Source organism: Artemia franciscana, chromosome 3 (genome assembly GCF_032884065.1).
Source record: "Artemia franciscana chromosome 3, ASM3288406v1, whole genome shotgun sequence".
NCBI lineage: Eukaryota > Metazoa > Arthropoda > Branchiopoda > Anostraca > Artemiidae > Artemia > Artemia franciscana.
In genome coordinates, this window is record NC_088865.1 from 46,993,147 (window position 1) to 47,006,061 (window position 12,915).

Genomic DNA, 12,915 nt, shown 5'->3' on the forward strand with positions numbered 1-12,915 from the left:
GATTTGAGAGAAAGAGTCAAACTTTAGCGTAAAAATCGGGGCGTCGAGGAGGGAACAATCCCTTTCATATACAGACTAATTTCTGTTCGTTTTAAGTTTTATTGTTGCTCCATACATTCATTTAAAAAAAACTTTTTTTTTAATTTAATTTCTGGACGTTTTTGAATTAATGCATGTTTTGATCTTGGCTCTCCACACATAAATAATTACAACGAAATTTGCATATTTATTAATTGTAATTAATCGGAAGATTTTGAGAAAAAAGGAAAGAGGGAGGAGGCCTACCCTCCAATTTTTTATTACACAAAAAGCAACTAGAACTTTTAATTTTCCACGAACGTTTTAATTGGTAAAAAATATACGTAGCTTACAAATTAACTTACGTAACGAACTACTATATTCGTATGTTCTTATTGCGTATATGAGGGGGTTCACCCCTCGTTGATACATCGCTCTTTACATTAAAGCTTAAATTCTGTCCCAATTCCTGGAGAATGACCCCTGAATCACAAAGGCCGTAGAATAAATAGCTGAAATTACTAAGAATACTTTAGCGTAAAGAGTGAGGTATTACGAGGTGGTAAAATCCTCGTATGCGCAATAATTTTTGTTCGCTTTAAGTTTTAATGCTGCTCCTTACTTTCGGTAGAAAGTTCGGTAAAAAGAAAATCCTGCGCCCCCTTCATTGAAATTCCCTTCCCCCATGAAAAGTTCCTCCATGGAAATATCCTCCCACGTACACCCCCTCAAACTCTCTCCCCTTAACCAAAAAAAAAGTAAAAAAAAAGTAAGGAGCGACCCGGCTCAATAGTAACCAAAACTCTAAAAACTGGAATTTTGACACCAATTCCTACATCAAAAGAATTGCATTTTAATACTGTTTTTCAATATATAAGTTTCATCGAGTTTAGTCTTACCCATCAATAGTTACGAGCCTGAGAAAATTTGCGTTATTTTAGAAAATAGGGAGAAACGCCCCCTAGAAGTCATAGCATCTTAACGAAAATCACACCATCAGATTCAACGTATCAGAGAACCCTACAGTAGAAGTTTCAAGTTCCTATCTACAAAAATGTGGAATTTTGTATTTTTTGACAGAAGGCAGATCACGGATGCGTGTTTATTTGTATTGTTTTTTTTCCCCAGGGGTGATCGTATCGACCCAGTTGTCCTAGAATGTTGCAAGAGGGCTCATTCTAACGAAAATAAAAAAGTTCTAGTGCCCTTTTTAAGTGACCAAAAAATTGGAGGGCACCTAGGCCCCCTCCCACGCTAATTATTTTACCAAAGTCAACTGATCAAAATTCTGAGATAGCCATTTTATTCAGCGTAGTCGAAAAACCTTATAACTATGTCTTTGGGGACGACTTACTCCCCCAAAGTCCCCGTGGGAGGGGAAACAAGTTACAAACTTTGACCTGTGCTTACATATAGTAATGGTTATTGGGAAGTGTACAGGTGTTTTCAGGAGGATTTTTTTGGTTGGGGGGAGGGGTTGAGAAGAGGGGGAACTTTCCATCAATAATTTGTCTTGGGGGAAGAAAATCTCCATGAAGGGAGCGCAGGATTTACTAGCATTATTTAAAAAAAACAATGAAAAATAAATATGAAAAAGTTCTTTCAGCTGGAAGTAAGGAACAGCATTAAAACTTAAAACAAAAAGAAATTATTACCCATATGAGGGGCTCACCTCCTCTTAGTACCTCGCTCTTTACACTAAAGCATTTTTAGTAATTCCAACTATTTATTCTACGGCTTTTCTGATTCTGGGGTCATTCTTAATGAATTGGGACAAAATTTAAGCTTTAGTGTAAAGAGCGAGGATCTGACAAGGGGGCGAACCCCCTCATATATGTAATAAAAATATGAGAATACAAAAGTTCTTTACGTAAGCTAATTTATAAGTTACGTAACTCTTTTACTCATAAAAATATTCGTAAAAATTAAAAGTTCTACTTGCCTTTTTAATTAACCAAAAAATCGGAGGGCAACTAGGCTTCCTTCCCACTCTTTTTTTTCTCAAAATCATTCGATCAAAATTATGAGAAAGCCATTTAGCCAAAAAAAAAAAAATGCAAATTTTGTTTTAATTATTCCTCTGCGGAGAGCCAAAATTAAAACATGCATTGATTCAAAAACGTTCAGAAATTAAATTAAAAAAAACAAGTTTTTTTAACTGAAAGTAAGGAGCGACATTAAAACATAAAACGAACAGAAATTACTTCGTATATGAAAGAGGCTGCTTCCTCATCAACGCCCCGCTCTTTACGCTAAGTTTTTTAGTGTTTTAAAACGAAGAATTGAGAGAAAGAGTCAAACCTTAGCGTAAAGAGCGGGGCGTTGATGAGGAAGCAGCCTCTTTCATATACGAAGTAATTTCTTTTCGTTTTAAGTTTTAATGTCGCTCCTTACTTTCAGTTAAAAAAACTTGTTTTTTTTATTTAATTATAGATAGGAGCTTGAAACCTCTACGATAAGTTTCTCTGATACGCTGAATTTGATGGTGTGATTTTCGTTAAGATTGTATGACTTTTAGAGGGTATTTCCCCCTATTTTCTAAAATGAGGGAAATTTTCTCAGGCTATTAAAGTTTGATCGGAAAGACTAATCTTGATGAAACTTACATATTTAAAATGAACATTAAAATGCGATTCTTTTGATATAATTATTGGTATCAAAATTCCGATTTTTAGAGTTTCGGTTACTATTGAGCCGGGTCGCTCCTTACTACAGTTTGTTACCACGAACTGTTTGATACTCTGATTCAAAATACCCCTGCAATCCCTATATATACTGTGTTGATTTGCATAACAAGTTTTTCTTTTCCCTTTAAAAATAGGACTTTGTATTTGGGGTTAAACTGAAGTTGCATATATGTAGCAATATTAGTCTTATACACAGTATTTACAGTACTTCCCATAGTTAAACATCGATGTATGGTGCAAACAAAGGAGTTGCAAATCCTCCAGATGCATACCTCTACTGACAAATATTTCTATGAGAGGGGCCATTAAACGTTTTATTATATTTATGATAAAGGAAAATCCAGTGATGATAGATACTGTCTCTGTTTAACACATATCATCATGTCAGTAACTTCCAGGATGAAGCCACCTTCTCAATCTTCTCTTAAATTAGTAATAACTGCAGTATCTCCAGCAATATAAATTTGTTATATTTTCTGTAGTAGGCCTAGGTGGAAAACTGTCATAAAGAAAAGAGAAATCAGTTCAATTTTTAGATGATGAGCTATTTGTGCTAATGACCTACAACTACTCTTTCCTCTCTTTTGGCTGTTCAGTTTCAATTACTATGTCCTCGGAACTCCTGAAAAGCTGGAAGTTTTAACATGTAAGCTTCAGATAATTTCAAATTCCAGCTTGGAAACAAAACAATTTTTCCTTTTTCCTTGAAAAAAATTACTTTTGAAAGCTAATTATGAAGTCTCAAAGAATTAAAGTACACAATTTCTTTAAAAGTTTTATAAAATAGGAATTATAAAGTCTTGATTGTAACCCTTTTTTTTTAGAATCGCTCTGCAGTTTGGTAATACCCATACTCAGAAATAATATATGTATTTATATGACAAAAATTGTCAATTTTGCTACAAAATTAGCTGCGTTTGAATATTGGGAAACATAATGATTTCTTTGATATCATGGCAAAAAACCTGAAGGATTTAAAAACGAGCATGAATTAGCGTAACATAGTTTACACGCTACTGAAAAAAAAATGAAGGTGATATGCAGTTTAATGGAGCTCTTTACATTACCGTGAAAAACTTAATTTGTGGATAGAAAACTAAAATATATATTTTTTTTGTTTTGTTTCGTTTCATGGAAAAATACTACATTTTATATCTTGTCGTTCTCTCCTATGAGAATCCATAGTTTAGCGTTCTATTTGCATGTCAAAGTAACTATTTCCAAAATTTTTAAATTTAAAAATTTTTAATTTCTAATTCTGACACAAAAAGTTTTTAATTTAGTTTTTACCTTAGTTTTTTTTTTACCTAAAAAATAAAACTTAATACCATTCCCAAAATATTCTATCTATGCTCTTCGCCAGCTTAAATAGACTTATACTCTTTTGATTTAGTTAAATTGAAAGAGCAGAGGTAATAATTGTAATAGCCCTAAGAGTTTCAGCTTAATAGCCCCAGTTGTTCTTGACATGTCTAACTCGCAATCAGACTAACACAGTTCCTTTTTAATTACTTTTAAAGCAACATTAGGTTTGAAGCATAATGGGAACATTGCATAGTTGTTTGGGTTTGATCTACCCAATATCACTAAAGACATAGTTACTGGACTGTTCTAATTGGCTGAATAAAATGATTGTCTCAGAATCATTCCCCCTGAACGTTCCCGAAGAATTTCACCTTAATATCCATAGCGTCATTTGTAACTATAACTTGATTGGTAGTTTTAATAGTATACACATAGTGCCTTCTGGCTAGTTAAAAATCCGCCACAACGTCCCCTTACAGGTCTACCTTAGTCACGGAAGCCGTTCTTGAAAAATTGTTTTGCCGCCTTTTCAAAATCTAAATTCTCATAGCTCGTTTTGATTTAGTTCAACATCTGCCTAGACGTTCCTTGGAAGCTTAAAACCTTCAGCTTGCATAGTAACGATAATTTTAGTTGCAGTAGTAGTATTAGTAGCAGTATGCACAAAACCCCTCTGGTTTTTGAACAGCCCTTCAACATACGCTCAAAGTTCGAGCTTAATAAAATCTAACATTCCTGAATAATTCCTGATACGTTCTCTCAACAACTCGTTTGGGCATAGTGTGCTTCGATTTAGTTCATTAGTGTTTCAGCATTTCCCGAAACTTTCACCTTGATACCCTTAGCTTTAGCAACAGTAGTAGAAGTACGAGCAGTAATAGAAGTTGTTGTAGTAGTATTAGAATAAAAAGTAGTAGCCTAGGCTTTAATAGCAGTAGCAGTATTAGGAATAATACTCGCAGTAGAAGCAATAGATTTAGTAGCAGCATAAATAGAAGCAGTTGCATTAGGATGAAACTATTGTCTTTCGGCTAGCTCAAAATCCCCTAAAATAGGACCTATCACGTTTGACTCTTATTAAATAAAAAAAAACTAGTTTTTTTAGCTGAAAGTAAGGAGCGACATTAAAACTTAAAACAAACAGAAATTACTCCGTAAATGAAATGGGTTGTCCCCTCCACAGTCCCTCGCTCTTTACGCTAAAGTTTGACTCTTTGCCACAATTCTACTTTTTAAAACAACTAAAAACTTTAGCGTAAAGAGCGTGGGACTGCGGAGGGGACAGCCCATTTCATATACGGAGTAATTTCTGTTCGTTTTAAGTTTTAATGTCGCTCCCTACTTTCAGCTAAAAAAACTAGTTTTTTTTATTTAATTTCTGAACGTTTTTGAATTAATGCATGTTTGATTTTGGCTCTCCGCACATAAATTATTGAAATGAAATTAGTATATTAATTTTTTTTTTGGCTAAATGGCTTTCTCTTAGTTTTGATCAGACGATTTTGAGAAATAAGGGGTGGGGAAGGAGGCCTAGCTGCCCTCCAATTTTTCGGTTACTTAAAAAGGCTACTAGAACTTTTAATATTCAACAAACGTTTTTATTAGTAAAAAATATACGTAACTTAAGAATTAACTTACGTAACAAACTTTTATATTCTTATATTTTTATTATGTGTACGAGGGGGTTTGTACCCTCATTAATACCTCGCTCTTTACACTAAATCGTAAGTTTTGTTCCAATTCTTTAAGAATGACCCCTGAATCAAATAGGCCGTAGAATAAATAGTTGAAATCACTAAAAATATTTTAGCATAAAGAGCGAGGTATTTATCTCCTCCTAAATACCTCGCTCTTTATGCTTAAGTATTTTTAGAACCCTTCATATGCGTAATAATCTCTGTTTGTTTTAAATTTTAATGCTATTCCTTACTTTCATTTGAAAAAACGTTTTCATGTTTATTTTTTCATTTTTTTTTTTTATAGTAATGCTAGAAAATCCTACGCCCTTTTCATTGAATTTTTTTCCCCCATGGCATATTTCTCCAAGGAAAGATCCTCCCACATAGCCCCCTCCCTCAACCCTACCCCCAAAACCAAAAAAATCCCCCTGAAAACGTCTGTACACTTCCCAATAACCATTATTATATGTAAATACTGGTTGAAGTTTGTAACTTGCTACCCCTCCCCCAGGGACTGTGGGGGAGTAAGTCATCCCTAAAACATTGTTATTAAGATTTTCGACTATGCCAAACAAAATGGCTATCTCAAAATTTTGATCCGTTGACTTTGGGAAAAAAATGAGCGTGGGAGGGGGCCTAGATGCCCTCCAATTTTTTTGGTCACTTAAAAAGGGCACTAGAACTTTTCATATCCATTAGAATGAACCCTCTTGCGACATTCTAGGACCACTTGGTTGATACGATGATCCCTGGGAAAAAAAACAAAAAAAAACAACAAAAAAACAAACAAATAAACACGCACCCGTGATTTGTCTTCTGGCAAAAAATGCAAAATTCCACATTTTTGTAGATAGGAGCATGAAACTTCTACAGTAGGGTTCTCTGATACGCTGAATCCGATGGTGTCATTTTCGTTAAGATCCTACGACTTTTAGGGGTTTTTCCCCCCTATTTTCCTAAATAAGGCAAATTTTCTCAGGCTCGTAACTTTTGATGGCTAAGACTAAACTTATGAAACTTATATATTTAAAATCAGCATTAAAATGCGATTCTTTTGATGTAGCTTTTTATATCAAAATTCAATTTTTTAGAGTTTTGGTTACTATTGAGCCGGATCGCTCCTTACTACAGTTCGTTACCACGAACTGTTTGAAAAGCGAACTACAACTTTCAATTTCTAACCAAATGAGCATTCCCAAAGTTTGTACGACCAACCTTTCCTCAAAAGCCTTGTGTACCCTCAAGGCATAACCTAGAACCTTGTTCCCACGCTCTGGTGGGTTTCCGTATTCCTGAAGACCTTGTAATATGATCTATTTACTGTTTTCACAAAATGACTGTTTAAAATTTTTTATTGGAAGCGATTGGGGAAAATAGTACTGGAGGAGGGGCTGGTTGCCCTTCAATCATTTTTTTACTCTTAAAAAGGGCACTAGGCCTGTGATTTCCAATCAAATGGGTAAATAGTATAATTTATAGTCCTGGTTCTGAGGGCTACGGGGAATGTCATCCCCAAAGGTATAATTACTAGGTCTTTCAACTATGACAAACAAAATGTCAATTTGAAAATTTTGATTAAATTTCTCTGGGAGATATAATGGGCCTGGATAGGCTGGTTCCCTTCCAGTAAATTTTAACTCTTTGAAGGAACTAAAGATTTCAATATACCTTGCAGGATTTTCGCAGGGGGAAGGGGTAATGTATCACTAGAAAGGGACTTGGTCTTCTACTGTGCCTGTGATTCAGTCAAGGATTTTTAGGTGCAATGCATAAATGTAAATTAAAAACCTGATTTCTATGATATTTTTGGAGGGGGGGCTGCTGATTTTACATGAATTTGTAAAAGTTAACTTTAAGGATGCAACGATCTCAAATACGTATTTTTAACAGTAAATTCATATTCTTAATAGAAATCTAACTAAAATAAGAAATTTTATATGGTAATTGCTATTATCTTTCACAAATACACGTATCCATGAAAAAAAAGTGAAAAAGACATCAGGTGCTTTCCACATTAAAAGATTATAGCTAATAAAAATAAAGGTAACACTTCTTGATATTGTTTCCAAATAGTTAGAATTCTTTATAAGAACACTGGTGTTTGTTATTCTTAGTCTAAAGAAAAGCTTTCCGAAGAAGTTTTTCAAAGAAAAGTAAAGGCCATATCAACCTTATGATCGGCAGATACAAATACCTTTAAAAATATTAAACTCAAATTGATCAGAAATAAGTATTGAAGAATAATTGAAACCCAAAACGGACAGCAATTAAATAAACAAATGGAGAAAAAAACAGGTAGTAATGTAAATGAATGTAAATGAACAAATAAATCTTGAAGCGAATAAAGCCTAAATTGAATATGCAAATCCAGGTTAAAACGAACAGAAATATTTTGCTATTAAAACATAAATGAAATCCAACACGAACAGAAATTAAAGAAACAATCATAGCAAACAAACATACAATAGGTACTAGTATAAATGACTAAATAAATCCTAAGACGAGTGAAACTTGAGTTGAATATAAAGATCCTGCTTAAAATGAACGTAATTCTTTGCAAACAAGAGTTTGGGTTTGCCTCTTTCTCTCACTGTAAAAGTCTAAAATCTGCTGCTTCATTGGAACTTTACTGAAAACGAATTATATTAGAAATATTTCCTTTTTACTTTTTACAACGTTGAAAATAAACACAAAAATTACAGTAAAATTAAATTTTTAACGGATGAACTTTTAAATATTAATATCATTTTCTATCAATTATTCAGTCTAATTTTGTTAGTTCTTTCCAAGACTGTTCAAGACCAATATAGCTTCATTACAGAAAATATTTTGCATACTATTACTTCCCTAACTGTAAAAGTGTAAATCCTACTACGTCATTGGTGCTTCGCTGAAAACCAATAAGAATACAAATATTTTCTTTTCCAATTACTGCAGCATTAAAAATGAAAATAAAATTACAGTAAAATAAAATTTTGATATGTTGATCCTTCAACAATAAATAGCATTATATACCATACATTCAGTTAGATTTTGTTGGTACTTTTCAAGACTGTTTAAGCATATATGATTTTCAGTAAAGCGCCAATGACGCAGTAAGTCCTCCCCCCTCCCTCAATAGGTAAAAGGGAAAAACTTTCCGCCTCGCTGAATAGAAGAGATTTGTCCTTCTGTCATATTTCGTCACCTTAGTATGATCTAACCATTTCAACCTTTGTCTTATTGAAGCCCTAGAAAGCAGGGTTGAACTCGTACAACCCTCGTTTTTCATACAGCTTATTGTTAGAGATACGGTCCGTCAGATGGGTACCCAAGTCGATCTGTAGTCAATTTCTTTGGAAAGCCTCTATCAAATCTTCTCCCATCTTTGGGAGAGCCAACACCTCAGAACCATGATCAACCATCTTGTCACAGTGTCATCACTGTGACTTCTAAAAAACTAATCTTGGTTTATAGACTTGTAATTCTATTCTTTCAGTGTTTTATCAAATGTGAAAAAAACACCATGGACCTTGGCTATTCTATTTGTAACATCTTCAATATACCCATCCCCCATTTTTATAATAGCCTATCGTCGTTTTTGCAAATTAGTCTTCTGAAAGTCTTTGCAACTTAGTCTTCTGAAAGTACATTTTCAACCTATTCTTTCGCCCTGAACAGTCAAGATTTCAAAAATTTATTAATTTTGCTAACACTTTTAACTAGAAGGCTTAATACAACAGCAAGGTGCAAGTCTAGGTGAGTTTTACTTCCCCAATTGATTTTGTGTTCTCCAACTCACCTTTGCTGTGCTCCCTATTTAGAAGACAATTAAAGTAATCTATTAAAATTAAATCTATTAAAGCCTATTAAAGTGATCCAAAAGGCTATTAAAATGATATAGAGATAAGCGGATTGAGAGTCGGATAGCTACTAGTCTCATTTCCTACTTTAGCCACTAAAATTTAGTTCTTCTACATAGAACTAATTAATTTTATGTATTCATCTTGTGTCACAGACCTCGCTAAAATGTAGTTAAGAGTAAAAATCTATTAGGATTCAATGTTTTATTATCGTTTTTCCTGGACAAAAATCAGTTCAAACAAGAGTTTGGGTACTGCCCCCTTCTCCCTCCCTCTACTGTAAAAGTCTAGAGCCTACTGCGTCATTTGCGCATAATGAAAGCGAATTATTTTTTAAATATTTTGTTTTGCACTTACATCATTTAAAATAAAATAAAAATTACAGGGAGATAAGATAATCAAATTTTAAGCTCTCACCAATTAATATCATTGTATAAAACATTCAGTTTAATTTTATTAGTTTTTTTCCAGAAACTGTTCAGGACACGTATAGTTTCAAAAAACGTAAATGCTGACTAGGCCTTACACTTTTACAACTAGGGGAGGGGTAAGGGAACAGAATTCAAGCTTTTATTTGTAGTGATTTTTATTCGTATTGTCTGATTCGAATATTTCATTAATGTTTAGTCATTTTAAGATTGATTTATTTATTTATATTTTTACCTCTTTTACGTTTATTTGTGAACAATGTTCATTCAATTTTGGTTCGTTTTGTGTTTCATTTATTCTTCAGTAGTAATTTCTGGACGTTTTTAGCTCAAGCTACCACATGAATTTATTTCAGCTGCTTTTAAGTTTAATAATGTTTTTTTTTCAGTTCTTTGAAAAAATTTCAGAATTTTTCATATTAAAAAAAAATAAAGTTTTTAAATAAAAAGTTATTTTTAATAAATAATGGTTTATCAAAAGTAAAAACTCAGAAGACAGGTCCTCTCCCCTTCTTAAGACCTTATTGTTCTTCTATCAAATACTATCTACAGCATCGTAAGTCCAAAAAGTATCGTCATACTAAGGAATTTGCTTCATATAAAAGCCAAACTAATGTCTCTTTAATTACTATCCTCACTCTTATCACATATTTTTATAGAAGAGATTAGTTAATATTTTTCTAAAATATCAATTTAGCTTATATTTTAAAAAAATACTATTCATATTTATTTTATTATATTTATTTATATTTTTTATATTATTTATATTTATTATATTTATCAAACAGTCGGTGGTAACGAACTGTAGTAAGGAGCGACCCGGCTCAATAGTAACCAAAACTCTAAGAAATGGATACCAATTAAAATTGGTATCAAAATTTTGATACCAATACCTACATCAAAAGAATCGTATTTTAATGCTGATTTTAAATATATAAGTTTCATCAAGTTTAGTCTTACCCATCAAAAGTTACGAACCTGAGAAAATTTGTGTTATTTTAGAAAACAGGGATAAACACCCCTTAGAAGTCATAGAATCTTAACGAAAATCACACCATCAGATTCAGCGTATCAGAAAACCCTATTGTAGAAGTTTCAAGCTCCTATCTACAAAAATGTGGAATTTTGTATTTTTTGCCAGAAGGCAGATCACGGATGCGTGTTTATTTGTTTGTTTTTTCTCCCAGGGGTGATCGTATCGACCCAGTTGTCCTACAGTGTTGCAAGAGGGCTCATTCTAACGGAAATGAAAAGTTCTAGTGCCCTTTTTAAGTGACCAAAAAAATTGGAGGGCCCCTAGGCCCCTTCCCGCGCTAATTATTTTACCGAAGTCAACGGATCAAAATTCTGAGATAGCCATTTTATTCAGTATAGTCAAAAAACCTTATAACTATGTCTTTGGGGATGACTTACTCCCCCACAGTTCCCGTGGGAGGGGCAACAAGTTACAAACTTTGACCAGTGCTTACACATAGTAATGGTTATTAGGAAGTGTACAGGCGTTTTCAGGAGGATTTTTTTGGTTGGGGGAGGGGTTGAGAAGAGGGGGATATGCTGGGGAACTTTCCATCAATAATTTGTCATAGGGGAAATAAATCTCCATGGAGGGAGTGCAGGATTTACTAGCATTATTAAAAAAAAATGACAAAATAAATATGAAAAAGCTTTTTCAGCTGGAAGTAGGGAACAGCATTGAAACTTAAAACAAACAGAAATTATTACCCATATTAGGGGCTCACCTCCTCCTAATACCTCGCTCTTTACGCTAAAGTATTTTTAGTAATTTCAACTATTTATTCTACGGCCTTTGTGATTCAGGGGTCATGCTTAATGAATTGGGACAAAATTTAAGCTTTAGCGTAAAGAACGAGGTACTGACGAGTGGGTGAACCCCCAAATATATGTATTAAAAATATTAGAATACAAAAGTTCTTTACGTAAGCTAATTTATAAGTTACGTAAATCTTTTACTAATAAAAAGATTTGTAAAAAATTAAAAGTTCTAGTTGCCTTTTTGATTAACCAAAAAATCGGAGGTCAACTAGGCTTCCTCCCCCGCTCTTTTTCTCAAAATCATTCGATCAAAATTATGAGAAGGCCATTTAGCCAAAAAAAAAATGCAAATTTCGTTTTAATTATTCCTTTGCGGAGAGCCAAAATCAAAACATGCATTGATTCAAAAACGTTCAGAAATTAAATTTAAAAAAAAACAAGTTTTTTTTAACTGAAAGTAAGGAGCGAGATTAAAACTCAAAACGAACAGAAATTACTTCGCATATGAAAGAGGCCGCTTCCTCATCAACGCCCCGCTCTTTACGCTAAGGTTTTTTACTGTTTTAAAAAGAAGAATTGAGAGAAAGAGTCAGGTTACATTTATTTTTTATTTTATTCATATTTATTTTTTCCTCATAAAATAAATTTTCTTCAATTACAAGATAAAACTTGGAATTTTGTTCCAATTGCCATATAGGATATTGAAAATCAATGAATATTAGAATATTAAACATGTGATATATATCCATTTATCCATAATGTTATCTTTCTTATACACATGGATGCAAAATACCTATCTCTTTGGTGAAAAGATGAGAGATTGGCCCAGAGTTTGGAAAAAGTCAATAACAAGCAGAACAGAAGAAAATATGAGAAGGCATAAGATTCATTGTGTAACTTGTGGGGCTGTATCTGGGGGTGTCTCAAGTCCCAAGGCAAATGCATAAGGTTCTCACTACAAAGTCAATAAACTTTGCAAAAAGAGGTAAGAATATTTGTCATTTTTGCATAAATAATTTATTTATGCGATGTTGGAAGTTGTTTTTCGGGTTAATCTTACTATTATATATTCTCAAAATAAATTAATTGTAGAGTCCTTAGACTCATAACAGTAAAAAAAAAGTGATAAGGTAAATAAAAATTGAAACATATTAATACAAACTAATAAAGTAAACATAGAATC

At 33.1% G+C, this 12,915-nt stretch overlaps 2 long non-coding RNA genes across 2 annotated transcripts in view; one reads left to right on the plus strand and one right to left on the minus strand.

Annotated features, from left to right (window-relative positions):
- The window catches only part of LOC136025341 (uncharacterized), a 32,990-nt gene that overhangs the window by 19,794 nt on the left and 281 nt on the right, over positions 1 to 12,915 (minus strand). The gene's annotated exons all lie outside the window — the stretch shown is intronic.
- The window catches only part of LOC136025342 (uncharacterized), a 62,007-nt gene continuing 61,536 nt past the window's right edge, over positions 12,445 to 12,915 (plus strand). The window contains exon 1 of the long non-coding RNA XR_010617075.1: positions 12,445 to 12,717. This is a non-coding gene — a long non-coding RNA (uncharacterized LOC136025342). The remainder of the gene's footprint in view (positions 12,718 to 12,915) is intronic.